Source organism: Monodon monoceros, unplaced genomic scaffold, assembly GCF_005190385.1.
Source record: "Monodon monoceros isolate NGI ecotype Baffin Bay Population unplaced genomic scaffold, NGI_Narwhal_1 Super_Scaffold_14, whole genome shotgun sequence".
Classification (NCBI taxonomy): Eukaryota; Metazoa; Chordata; class Mammalia; order Artiodactyla; family Monodontidae; genus Monodon; species Monodon monoceros.
In genome coordinates this window covers 14,196,039-14,209,359 of record NW_021703770.1, presented here as the reverse complement: position 1 = coordinate 14,209,359, position 13,321 = coordinate 14,196,039, and the positions used below count along the sequence as shown (strand labels likewise).

Sequence of the window (13,321 nt, the reverse complement as noted above, 5' to 3'; positions counted from 1 at the left end):
CCCTGGTCCGGGAAGATCCCACATGCCGCGGAGCAACTAAGCCCGTGCACCACAACTACTGAGCCCCTGTGCCACAACTACTGAAGCCCACGCACCTGGAGCCCGTGCTCCACAACAAGAGAAGCCACTGCAATGAGAAGCCCCGCGCACCACAATGAAGAGTAGCCCTCGCTCGCCGCAACTAGAGAAAGCCTGCATGCAGCAATGAAGACCCAACGCAGCCAAAAAACCAAAAAAACCAAAAAAACCCCACCACAAACCTGGTGCAGCTAAATAAATAAATATTTCAAAAAAAGAAAGAAATAGTGCCTCCCATGTCCCCCACCCCCAATTTCTTTTCTTTCTTGCTAAGAGAAATTTCTTAAGAAAAAAAAATCTCAAGAGGCAATATTGCTTGAAATGAGCCATTTGTTGTCTTTTTAAAAATTGGTTTACAACATTATATAGGTTTAATGTATACAATATTATATTTCAACTTCTGTATACACTACAGCGTGCTCACCATCAAAGGTTTAATTTCTATCTGTCACCATACAGTTGACCCCCTTTAACCATTTTGCTCTCCCCCCATCTCCCTTCCCCTCTGGTAACCACTACTCTGTTCTCTGTATCTTCGTGTTCAGTTTTGCATGGTTTGGTTTGTTCATTTAGCTTGCTAAAACACTTTTTTTATTTAAAAAAATTTAAAATACACGTATGAATGAAATTGTACAGTATTTGTCTTAACTAGAATTCTACTGGAGACAGAGAAGGCCTAGCATGTCATTTTCTTGTCTGTGTTGCTACTGGAGCTCGTCTGGGGCAGGAGCTGTGAGCTACTCATTACAGGCAGCCATGAAAGGGCTTTCCTTGGACTTGGGAGTGTTAACAGTACACTCACGGAGGTCAGATAGATGCACAAGGCACCCTAGAGAAAGAAGACTCCCCAAGGAACTTCAAGCTCCATGATTGAGATGAGGGAAGAGCAGGAAGTTGTGTATTCTTTATACCTTGGCGGGTGCCTGGGAGTGCACGAAGCCACAAGGTAAACTTGTGTACCTTCCCAAAGTTTACTATTTAGGGTTTGGGAAACGTATTTGCTTTTTGTTAAAATAAATATATACATGTAATACAGAGCAGAAGGCAAAATCACATCGAGTTTTAAGGTGAAACACAATTTCAGAGAAATGATGTGTTTGTGGTGGGGCATTTGGGGCTCTGCTGCCCTCAGATGTCACCTGCTTCTGTGGGTTTATACTTCTCTGCTGTTCAAGGTCATCAGCATGTTTAAGGAGCATTAGCAAAATTGATCACATTGGTTTCACTGGGGGGAAAAAGTGCCCAACCAAGGTAGTGTACAGGGACAGAGGTTTCCCTGGAGTGTGTGTGTGTGTGTGTGTGTGTGTGTGTGTGTGTGTGTGGTGTTGGGAGTGGGGAGGGGTGCCTCAGGCTATCCCAGGCTAGAGTCATCAACTAGTTAAATCATATTTTTTTTTTAAAAAACTGCCTTTGTTCTGACTTCCTGCTCTCCTAGCAACCTTTCTTTGTAATTGGTTGCCCATGTCATTTTCCTGCAGTGCAGCATCTGGCTTTCTTGGCAGTTATATTTCTCACTGTAAATCAGTGGTTCTCAGCTAGGGACAATTCTGGCAACATCCCCACAGGGGACATTTGGCACCATCTAGAGACATTTTTAGTCGTCACAACTGGGGAAGGAGTGTGATCCTGGCATCTGGAGAGTAGAGACCAGGGATGCTGCTAAACGTCACACAATGCCCCCGCCACACACAACAGTTATCCAGCCCCCAAAAGTCAACAATGCTGAGGTTGAGACACCTCAGCTGTAAATAACAAGTCGATATTTCTCTATCAGTCTCTTGTAAGCTAAGCTAGCTTGAATTTGCTGCTGGGAGACTAAACCACTCTCAGGTCTGATATAATAAAGTCTCTTAGCCTGTCAGGCTGAAGACCAGCACCTGGACTGAGACGAATTCACCAGTTGGAGTTCTGGGCAGCCTGCTTATCTCCTGTGACTTAAAAATGCTTTCCACTTTCTCTTGTCATATTTTAAAATACTCTTATTTTTCTTTCACTTTAAAAAATGCAATAAGTGAAATATGAATACATGTTGTAAAATTTTAGATAACAAGGGACAGGCAACCACTCTCTTGGACATTTGCATTTACACAAACACATATAGATTTTTAAAAACACAAGATCACACTCTGTACTTTTATCATACTTACATTCTTCACTTACCATTCTACCCATGACAAGACAAAGAGATCTGCCTGATTCTTTTAAATTGTTGCACGTGGTATTCCCTAAGATGGATAGGTTGCAATTGATTTAACCATTTCTTTATTGTTTGGCATTTCAGTTGTTTACAGTTTTCTGCTATTATAAGCATCTACGTGAGCATTTTGTCCATATATCCTTGTGCAAGGATGTCCTTGTGGGTTTACATGTGAACTTTGTGTAGATGCTTCCACTCGTCCTCCCAGAGGTTAAGCCAGTTTCTACTACAACCAGCAGTGAATGGGTGTGTCCTTTATTTTGCATCCTCAACAACATAAATTTGCTTAGTCTTTAGAAATTTTGTCAGTCTGATGAGTAGAAAATGGAAGCACCAGGTTGCCGTGTCACTGGTTACTAGGGAGGTTTCCACAACTTTTCGTATGCACGGGGCCGTCTCTATGCATCTTGTTTTTAGAAACCCTCAGTTCCTGAGAAAGAATAGAACTCACTCATTGGCCCAGATTTCCAGGGATCTAGGCTCTAGGAAGACTAAGAATGTCCTCTAGTTCCCTGGCTCCTAAAATAACCTGGCTCTAGTGAAGCAAAGGCAGGGAAAGGATTTCTCTTTGTGTCTGGATCCCTGGGCTCGGCTTTACCTTGATCTGGCTGGAGCAGGATGATGAATGGGGAGGAGTGAGGTGGGTGTCTTTTGGGTCCCAAACCTCTGGACAAGAGGAAGTAGCTTCTGGACACCTCCCCGCCAAGGAAGAGCTCACACCTGTGATTGGTGCTTCTTTCGGCATCGTCTTGAGTAATTGCCCTTTGCTTCAGTTTTGCCACTTACTGCATTCGTGTTGTCATCATAGTCAGCCATTTGCATTTTTGACCTTCTTCTTAATCAGAAACCTTTGGAGTTATTCATCCCTGCCTCTCGAGGCCTAGCACCTCGTCTTCTGGTAATTGTAGCTGCTCTATAAACGTTAGTGGAAAGGGTGTTTTTCTTTCTTCATCTAAGTAGAAGGATCTTTGACTAGAAGCTCTGAGTCACTCTTTTTCTGTGTGTGAAAGCATACAGATCTTGATGAAAAGACAGCATTGGCTGTCTGAAAATAGGTACCCATATGAGCTTTACAAACACCCTTAAGGGAAAAAGAATATTTGAAAGGATGGATGTGTATGTATTCATGATATGCGTGTTTCCATGTACACATGTGTATGTACATGCACATGTATACACGTATGTAGACAGACATATGTATACACACATTTTTATAATTTTTGGTCCTTTTATTTTTCTATTATAGCATAATACCTATTCCCTATTTAAGATTTCAAATAGTATAGAAGGGTATATGTAAAATTAAAAAGCTTTTTGCTCTCCCCGACCTTACCACCCCACTTCCTAGAGGGGCACATTACCCTATCTTCAAATGTTAATTTTTACAAATTAATGGTATAGTTACAACTATAAACCTAAATGTTATACCTTTATTTTTTGATTTGTCGATATTTTATCAATTGGACAATAGCTCTTGGCATGTTACTATTGTGGCTGAAATTTAGCAATTACATTACCTACTGCTGCTCTTTTCCTCTCCTTTTCCTGTCTCATTCTTCTTTTTTCAGAGTCACTTCTTGATGCTTGCCACCTTTACCACAGCCAGACTCAGGAGGGCAACCCTTTGAAAGCAGACAGAGCAAATTCCTGGCAGGTCAAATCATTAGGTAGAAATTTTAGTGGGTTGCCATTTCCCAAGCCTGGAAAAGCAACAAGAAAACTAGTTTCTGTTTTGATTTGTTTTGCTTCCCCTGGAAGGTAACTCAAAAATATCTTCCTTAGCAGACTGTTGCCAACAAACCAAACTCCACCGTCAGGCGTGCATACTCTCGGTTTCATTCAAACTTTTCCCTTTACTAAAATAATATTTACTTACCATCTACCCAGCTCCTGGAACGATTCCACTCTGCTTCCTCTAGGTAGGCTTTTTAAAATTTAAAAACATTTTAAGAGAGGGGATGTGGCACTTTAAAATTTTTCTGAAAAAGCAAAAAATAATGCACAAGAATCACATTAGAAAATGAGACAGATACTTAAGTTGAAAAAATAAAAATACCGGGGTTGGAGACATGGAGGTGTAAGGTTTTAGAGCAATTTCTTTTGTGTCACAAAACAGGGAGAATCTCAGGATGCCAAGAGCAGAAGTTCAAGAGTGCGATTTGTCGGAGGGTGTTAAGAACCATTTCTCCTTTGGAGACACAGCTGGAGTGATGGGATAGAACCGTATGGAAGGGGAAGGGAGTACACAGGGCGCTCTGAGAAAGACTGCCTGGGTTCAAGCCCAGCTCTACTATTATTAGCTGTGGAATTTGGGGCAAGTTATTCAGCCTCTCTGTGCCTCAGTTTCTGTGTGGGTCCTTGTGAATATTAAAGGAAATAATGAGTTTGGTACAGTGCTTGGCACATAATGAGCCATTACTATTATAAATGTTATTTTTACCCAGGCGATGAACACCAACAATCTATTTTATGTACAATTCCGGAGCAGACCTGAGGAGTAGTTGAACTTGGCCGTATAACAGTTTAGTTACAAGGGTATTTCAATTAATTATGTGAGCTTTGTTCTAACACTATGTTGTTGCAAGAGGAAACTGAGATTAATAAAAAGGTTACACTGTTTACTGAGTAAAGAGCAACTCTATATTTGGTGAGAAAATGTATTAATTCTGTGACAGGATGCACATACCTGTTTCTCCATGTTAGATGTGCTACGGTGCTGGACTTATTAGCAAATAAGTGTGTAGCAACTGCTCAGAGTTCAGACAGAGTCTAGGTGGAATTGATGAGTCTTGGTAAGTCATTGGTTGTCGTCCCAAAGTTTTCAGGTGGCGTATGATCACAACACACGCCACACGTCCTATTCACTGGATATGAGTCATTTTGTCACATCCTTTCAGAGACACACCTACCTGAGAGAGTATCTCCTTAGAAGAAGTATCACCCATGGGTCAGGTGTAATGAATCCATGCTAAGGAGTCTCTGAGAAGGTGGGCGTGAGGTTGGAGTGAGAGAAAGGGACTGGAACCATGAGGGGAAAGGAAGGGACTACAGGCCTGGGGCCAGGCGATAGCAGAATCTTCCTTTCAAACTTCACCTGAGAGGAAGGAGGAAGGTGGAAGGTAAAGCGATTGGGCAGAAGATAGGGCTTCTTTAGCCTCAGAATCAACCAAAAGGGCTCTGAATTAAAAAACAAAATGTGGCACCAGTTATCTAATTTTCATTTTTACTCCAGCATTTTGCTGTATTTCCTTTTTCTTCTTCTTTTTTTTTTTCTGACCGTGCCATGCGGCATGTGGGATCTTAGTTCCCTGACCAGGGATCAAACCCATGGCCCCTGCAGTGGAAACTCATAGTCTTAACCACTGGACCACCAGGGAAGTCCCTGCATTTCCTTTTTCTTGATCAACAAATTAATATTGACCCATTGTAGAAAACTATAGAAAAGTTACTGAAAAGTTACATAATTCCATTATGTGGAGACAACCCCTGTTAACACTTTGATAATTTCTCTTCAGCCTTTGTTCTGATATAGACATTTTTCTTTATTTGTTTGTGACCATGCTCTATATTCATTATTTTACATGTATCTTTTCTTTTTTAAATTGCATTTTATTATTTTTAAAATTGAGCTATAATTGACATATAACAGTATGTAGCTTCAGGTGTACAGTAGGATGATTTGACATTTGTATGTATTGCGAAATGAACACAATAAGTCTAGTTAACATCCATCACCATACATAGTTACAAATTTTTTTTCTTGTGGTGAGAACTTTTAAGGTCTACTCCCTTAGCAGCTTTCAAATATGCAACACAGTATTACTAACTATAGTCGCGGCGCTGCACATTACCTCCCCGTGACGTTTATGTTATAACTGGAAGTTTGTACTTTTCGACCCCCTTCCTCCATTTTGCTCCTAACCTCTGGCAACCACCAATCTGTTCTCTGTATCTATGAGTTCAGTCGTTTTTTGTTTTTTGTTTTAATTTCACATGTAAGTAAGATCCTATGGTATTTGTCTTTCTCTGTCTGACTTATTTCACTTAGCACAATGCCCTCAAGTTTTATCCGTGTTGTCACAAATGGCAAAATTTCCTTCTTTTTATGGCTGAATAATATTCCATTGTAAACATATGGCACATTTTCTTTATCTGTTCATCCAGTGATGAACAACTTGGTGGCTTCCATGTCTTGGTTTTGTAAATGATGCTGCAGTGAACATGGGGGTGCTTATATCTTTTCGAGTTAGTGTCTTTGTTTCTCTTGGTTAAATACTCAGAAGTGGAATTGCTGACATATAACATTATAGTAGTTGTATTTTTAGTTTTTTGAGGAATCTGCATAGTATTTTCCACAGTGGCTGCACCAAGTTACGTTCCCACCAACAGTGCACAAGGGTTCCCTTTTCTCCAAATCCTCACCAACACTTGTTACTTCTTGCCTTTTTGATAATAGCCATTCCAATAGATGTGGGGTGATCTCCTTGTTTTGATTTGCATTTCCCTGATGATTAGTGACATGGAGCACCTTTTCATGTGTCTGTTGGCCATCTGTATGTCTTTGGAAAATGTCTATTCTCTGCCCATTTTTAATGGGATTGTTTGGTTTTGCTATTGAGTTGTGTGAGTTCTTTATATATTTTGGATATTAACCCCTTATCAGATATACGATTTGCAAATATTTTCTCCCATTTGATAGGCTACTTTTTCATTTTGGTAATGGCTTCCTTTGCTGTGCAGAAGCTTGTTAGTTTAATGTAGTCCTACTTGTTTATTTTTGCTTCTGTTGCCTGGGCTTTCAGTATCAAATCCAAAAAATCATCACCGAAATTGACATCAAGCTTACCACTTATGTTTTCTTCTGTGAATTTTATGGCTTCGGGTCTTACATTCAAGTCTTTAATTTATTTTGAGTTGATTTGTGTGTGTGGTATAAAATAGTGGTCTAGTTTCATCCTTTTGCACGTAGATGTCCAGTTTTCCTTACACTGTTCATTGAAGAGATGTTCCTTTCCCATGTCTTTTCTGCATAACATGTCACCACATTTCCTCGTAACTTTTAGGACCCCTTTGTGAACATTATTTTTAATGCCTGCTTAATATTCCATTGTATCGAAGAGACATGTATTACTCAGCTATTTCCTTAATGTTGGACATTAAGTTGCTTCCAATTTTTTTTCTAGTTATAAATAACATTAACATGATGGTTCTTATATGTAAATCATTGTCCACATTTCTTTTTGGCCGCGAGGCATGTGGGATCTTAGTTCCCCGACCAGGGATCGAAACTGCGCCCCCTGTACTGCAAGCGTGGAGTCTTAACCACTGAAGCGCCAGGGAAGTCCCTGTTGTTCATATTTCTGATTGCTTCATTAAGATAGATGCTTAGACGTGGAATTACTGGGTCAAAGGGAATGCCAGTGTGACTTCCGGAAAACTTACACCAATTTGTACTCTCAGCTGGTTTTTATAAAGCATGGCAATTTTACAAGCTCTATTTATGTGCCTTCCCAGATTCTCAGCCCGTTATTTTATTTCTCCCTCCATAATCATGCAGGTTCTACTCCTTCCTTCCCTTGCTCTCCCTGCTCTGACTGGGAGTCATGTTGGAGTCACCATTTTACTTGGCTGTCAACTTACTGCCTGGAGGATGTTGGATCCTAGTGATTTCTCGGAGTTTGGGATGGTATATTTTTCTCATGCTTCCTAAGGATTCCCAGATACAGCCAGTGAAGAGGGAGGAGAAGTCTAGTGCTAAAAATCAATCAATCAGTCAGCCAAACAAAACAAACAAACACACATCCCCCCTGAGGCTCATATACATATAGTCACCCCTAATTTCCCAACCTTGCTCTCCCTACTTCCAGGCTCACCTGAGAAGTAGTCAAAGCTTGAGAAAGAATGAGAATGGTTGTCTTTCCTCCTTCCCTCCCTCCCTTCCTTCCTTCCTTCCTTCCTTCCTTCTTTCCTTCCTCTCCTTCTCCTTTCATTCACCCCTTTGCACACATTACCTGTTAGATACCAGGCACTCTGCTAGATGCTGGGGTTAAGGGACAGGTAACACCAGATTTGGCAGTCAGAGTTCTTAGTTACAGCCCAGAAACTGAGTCCAGTAAACTTATTAGTAAAAGGGATGTGTCAGAAGGATGCTGGTCACTTAGAGTGATGGGAGCTGGAGAGCAGGACTTGCACAACAAGCAGGGCCAAGGGAGCCAGGCTGCAGGGAACACAGCCCAGGGACCACCCCAGGGGCCGTCTGCTGGTTAGGGCTCACTGCTGGCGCCACCCCGCTGGGGCAGCCACCATGATGGCTAGAGCATGAAAACGCTCTGAATGAATCTACCTCTTTGCTTTCCTCCCTCCAACTTTTTATTCCTGGGTGGCGACCTCTGATTGGGTAAGGCCAGGTCATGTGATCGTGAGTACAGGGAGGGTATGTTGGCACCCTTGGCTTCTGTTCGGAGAGTCGAGGCCCAGCCTCTCACCATCTCTCACTCAGTGGAGGATTTTCCACTGAGCGGAAATAAGAAAGGGGTATTCATCAATACTCTGTAATGGCCTATATGGGAAAAGAATCTAAAAAAAGAGTGGATATATGTATATGTATAACTGATTCACTTTGCTGTACACCTGAAACTAACACTGCATTGTAAATCAACTCTACTCCAATAAAATTAAAAAAATTTTTTTTTAAAAAGCCCCATTAATTGAGAACATCAAGGATAAAGGTGGAGAAAGAGAAAACTGAAGAGGTAGGAAATCTTAAGAAGATAGAACTTGGAGACTCATTGAAAGTGGGAGACAAAGAAGAGCAAAGGAGATTCAGGTGATGCACAGATTTCGGGACTTAGCAAGAAAATGGGTGGTGGAGAGAGTCAACAAAATGAAGAACACAGGTTTTGAGGGGAAAATCAAGTTCGGTTTTATATATGCTGAGTCCAGGACAGCACCAGTGGAGAGGTCTACAGGCTGCCAAGCTTGGGTTCATTCATCAGTTAGTCACCAGTTGCGTTCCAGGAGCTGTTCCACGTGCTGGAGCTGCAGCAGAGGACAGGAGGTGACCGTCTTTGCTCTCATGAAGCTTCCATTCTCGGGCAGCTCTGGTCAGGAGCAGAAGAGGACAGGAGAGCTGGATGTCTAGATTTGGGGTTCACCCACACGGGGGTGAAGCTTTGGGCATGGACGGGGCAACCTGGAAGGGTGTAGAAAGGAAGAGAAGAGGGCCATGGATGGAGCACGTGACACACAGGACTTAAGGAGGAAGAAGAGACAGCAGTGGGGCTTGAGAATGAGCTGCCATCTCCCATCTATGGCCTCTCTAGTTCCGAAAGCCGTGGCTGGTATCTGCCGGGAGTTGTTAAAGGAGAGCCCTGAAACGGTCCTGGAGCATCCAGACAACAGCTGGTGTGGGGCAGGCGCTTCTGATGCAGTGGTTCTCAGTGGTTCTCAGATCAGCCTGCTCCCACTCTCCCTTCTCCTCCGTCTCTCAAATTCTGTCTTGCAGAGACAATCTCCTTGTCTCCTCTGCAGCAGACGCTCTGCTCTATAGCAACACCTCATCAATCACAGTAAAAAACCTGCTTCCTGCCTCTGGGATAACAGCGGCATAAGGCAGCAAGTATCTGGGGAGGTCCTGACAGAAGATGGCAAAACTGGTGGGCTGTGAAGCTGCCTTCATAACCTCCTATGTTGGATTCCTTTTGGCTGCATTCATATCAGTTTATCTCTCTCCATAGCCCCACAGTACGTGGTGTCCCAGTTCTGGAACTACTGGTATTTACTGCTGTGCCAAGGAGGCTCATTGCATAAGTCCTTCTGAAAGAGGACATCGTCCTGATCATTTTGACATCCCTGCCCTGGGGAGCTGCGGCCTGAGAAATGGGCCCCAACTTTCTCCTCTGCTACTAGTCAGACTCCCAGCATCTTAAAACTGGAAAAGAGTTTTGGGGGGTGTATTAGTCAGGGTTCTGTAGAGAAACAGAACCAACAGGATGTATACACATACACACATATACGTATATGTAATATATACACACACGTATATACATGTATACTTTTTTTTTTAAAAAAGGAATTGGCTCTTACAATTATGGAGGCTTGGAAAGAATCTAAAATAAATCTGCAGCGTAAGCTGGGAGGCTGGAGACCCAGGGACGAGATGAGTTCGAGTCCTAAGGCCATTTGCTGTCAGAATTCCCTCTTGTTCAGGGGAAGTCAATCTTTGTTTCATTCAGGCCTTCAGATGATTGGATGAGCCCCACCCTCCCAACTACATTACAGAGGGCAATCTGCTTTACTCAAAGTCCACAGAGTCAATGTCACTCTCATCCCAAAACACCCTCACAGAAACATCCAGAATAATGTTGGGCACCATGGCCCAGCCATGTTGACACATGAAATTAGCCATCACAGGAGTCATTGAGTTCAGCCCCATCACTTGACAAGTTGGGAGATGGGGATCCAGGGAGGCTTGGTGATCTGCCTGTAGTTGTGCAGTGATTTAATGGTGGTGGGGAGGGTGGTTTGCAGATGGAGATTACAGGTGTCCTGGCTACAGTCCTGCCCCCTTTGCACTAACACCACTCACTCGAGTATTTCCCCACTGGGGCTGGGTGGCCACCCAGGGCATGAGGAGATTGCTTATTGTTTTGGCACCAAATAAAGGGGAGTCCCACCACATCATCATTTAGTTGCCTTGGATTGGCTTGTTTATAGAGCTGCAGTGTACATTTCAGAGGAGAGCTCTTTGGGAAACTTGGTGTGTAACTTTGGGGATCTTCCAGCTTGGTACCTCAGTTAGAATTCTGGAAAAGTGGGACTTCCCTGGTGGTGCAGTGGTTAAGAATCTGCCTGCCAATGCAGGGCACACGGGTTCGAGCCCTGGTCCGGGAAGATCCCACGTGCCACGGAGCAACAAAGCCCATGTGCCACAACTACTGAGCTTGTGCTCTAGAGCCTGTGAGCCACAACTACTGAGCCTGCGTGCCACAACTACTGAAGCCCACACGCCTAGAGCCTGTGCTCTGCAACAAGAGAAGCCACCGTAATGAGAAGCCTGCACACTGCAACGAAGAGTAGCCCCTGCTCTCTGCAAGTAGAGAGAGCCCGCGCCCAGCAACAAAGACCCAACACAGCCAAAAATAAATTTAAAAAACCCCAATAAACAAAAAAAAGAATTCCAGGAAAGTGAATGGCTGAAACCTGAGGATGTTTTCCTGGAATGAATGCCTTTAATCAAGCCATAAATTCCCTCTGCAGTATATATCTTACTGTCTCCCTTGTTTTCCAGGGGAATTTTATAGTACAATTTTGAGCACTTGCCATGTACCTCAATAAATACTTGTTGGGTATTTATGAATAATATAAAATTCATCCTGACTTTCAGTCCAGGTTGGGAAGATAGGGTGTGATTCTTTACCATGGCCCTGAATGGGGCCATTTCCTGAATGGTCAGTCTAAGTCCTGCCTCTTTCTTCATGTAACCTATCAGTCACTTGCTCACTTACCAGCACCTGGTATTCCCCCCAGCACTAGGAACATACCATGTCAGAAGGAATCCTGATCTCTAAGTCACAGAGGGTGGGTGGACTCAGAAGTGTAGGGCTTGTCTATCCCTTTGTGGAAGAGCTGAATTTAGAAGTGACAGCGACCATGTTATATAGTGATAATGGTCATGATGATGGTAATAACAGTGGCCTTTCATTGAGAGATGACTAGGTACCGGCCACTGTGCTAAGTAAGTACTGTGTTAAGTTTCTATGCATTTGATCTCATGTTCAGATCTCTCTGCCCTTATGGCAATTGTGAAACCTGGTTCTCAGAAGTTTTTCCATTGGAGCAAAGGAATGCCCAGGACATGACCCAGAATAGTGTTAATATAACATGTGAGACACATGAAGCATGGGATTGGTCAAGGTGGGGGGGTGCAAATATGGTGTCGGGCTTCCCTGGTGGCGCAGTGGTTGAGAGTCTGCCTGCCGATGGAGGGGACACGGGTTTGTGCCCCGGTCCGGGAAGATCCCACATGCCACGGAGGGGCTGGGCCCGTGAGCCATGGCCGCTGAGCCTGCGCGTCTGGAGCCTGTGCTCCACAACGGGAGAGGCCACAGCAGTGAAAGGCCCGCGTACTGAAAAAAAAATAAATAAATAAAATATATATATATATATATATATATATATATATATATATATATATGGTGTCATATGGGAGGAATCTCTGAGAAGCATCTTTGAGCCATATGGGGCTAAGGGCTGCTCATTTGCTGATTGTGCTGGGATCCTTTGTAGAGGAGGACTTTATGCAAAATAATAGAGGGGCTCAACTTTACTGCGGATGACCTGGTCCAAAGTACTGCCTCTCATAGCCAAAGTACTTGGCTCCCTGCTCCAAGTCAAAGAAGGAACAGTGATGGGAGCTTGGAGTAAATGATAATAGACAATATCATTGAATCAATTAGGGATGCTTTAGGCTGTGAGTGACAACTGATTAATAGTGGCTTAAATACTCAAGCATTTATTATCTCACTTAAGAACTCTGAAGGAAGGCATTCAGAGGTTGGTTCATCAGCTCTAGGGTCTCATCAAGGATCTAGGGTCATTCTTCATTTCAGCTTCTCTGTCCTTAGCTTTTGACTATTGCCTTCATGTTTACCACTTCATGGTCACAAAATAGCTACCACAGCTCCAAGCATTGCATCTGAATTCAAGGAAGAAAGATGAAAGAAAATGTGTGTGTGTGTGTGTGTACGCACATGTGCGTGCATGTGCATGCAGGTTGGGGACACTTATGTGTGTTATCTCATGCCTGCCTCCTTTATAGGAAAGCAAAAAAATTTCCAGAAGCCTCTCAGATGACTTCTCTTAACTTTCATAGTCCAGAACAAGGTCAAATAGACATTCCGAGGCACAACGGAAGCTGGGAAAGTCAGTATCTAACAGAGGAATAGGATTATTGTGACCATATCGTATCAATTTTAATTCAGAGTCTGGGGCAGGCACAGTGCTTTCTTGAACAAAATTGGGGTTCTGAAAACAAGGAAGAAGGGT

The 13,321-nt window shown here is 43.0% G+C and overlaps 1 protein-coding gene across 1 annotated transcript in view; it reads left to right on the top strand.

Annotated features, from left to right (window-relative positions):
• WDYHV1 (WDYHV motif containing 1) overlaps positions 1-13,321 on the top strand; it is a 227,869-nt gene that overhangs the window by 132,506 nt on the left and 82,042 nt on the right. The gene's annotated exons all lie outside the window — the stretch shown is intronic.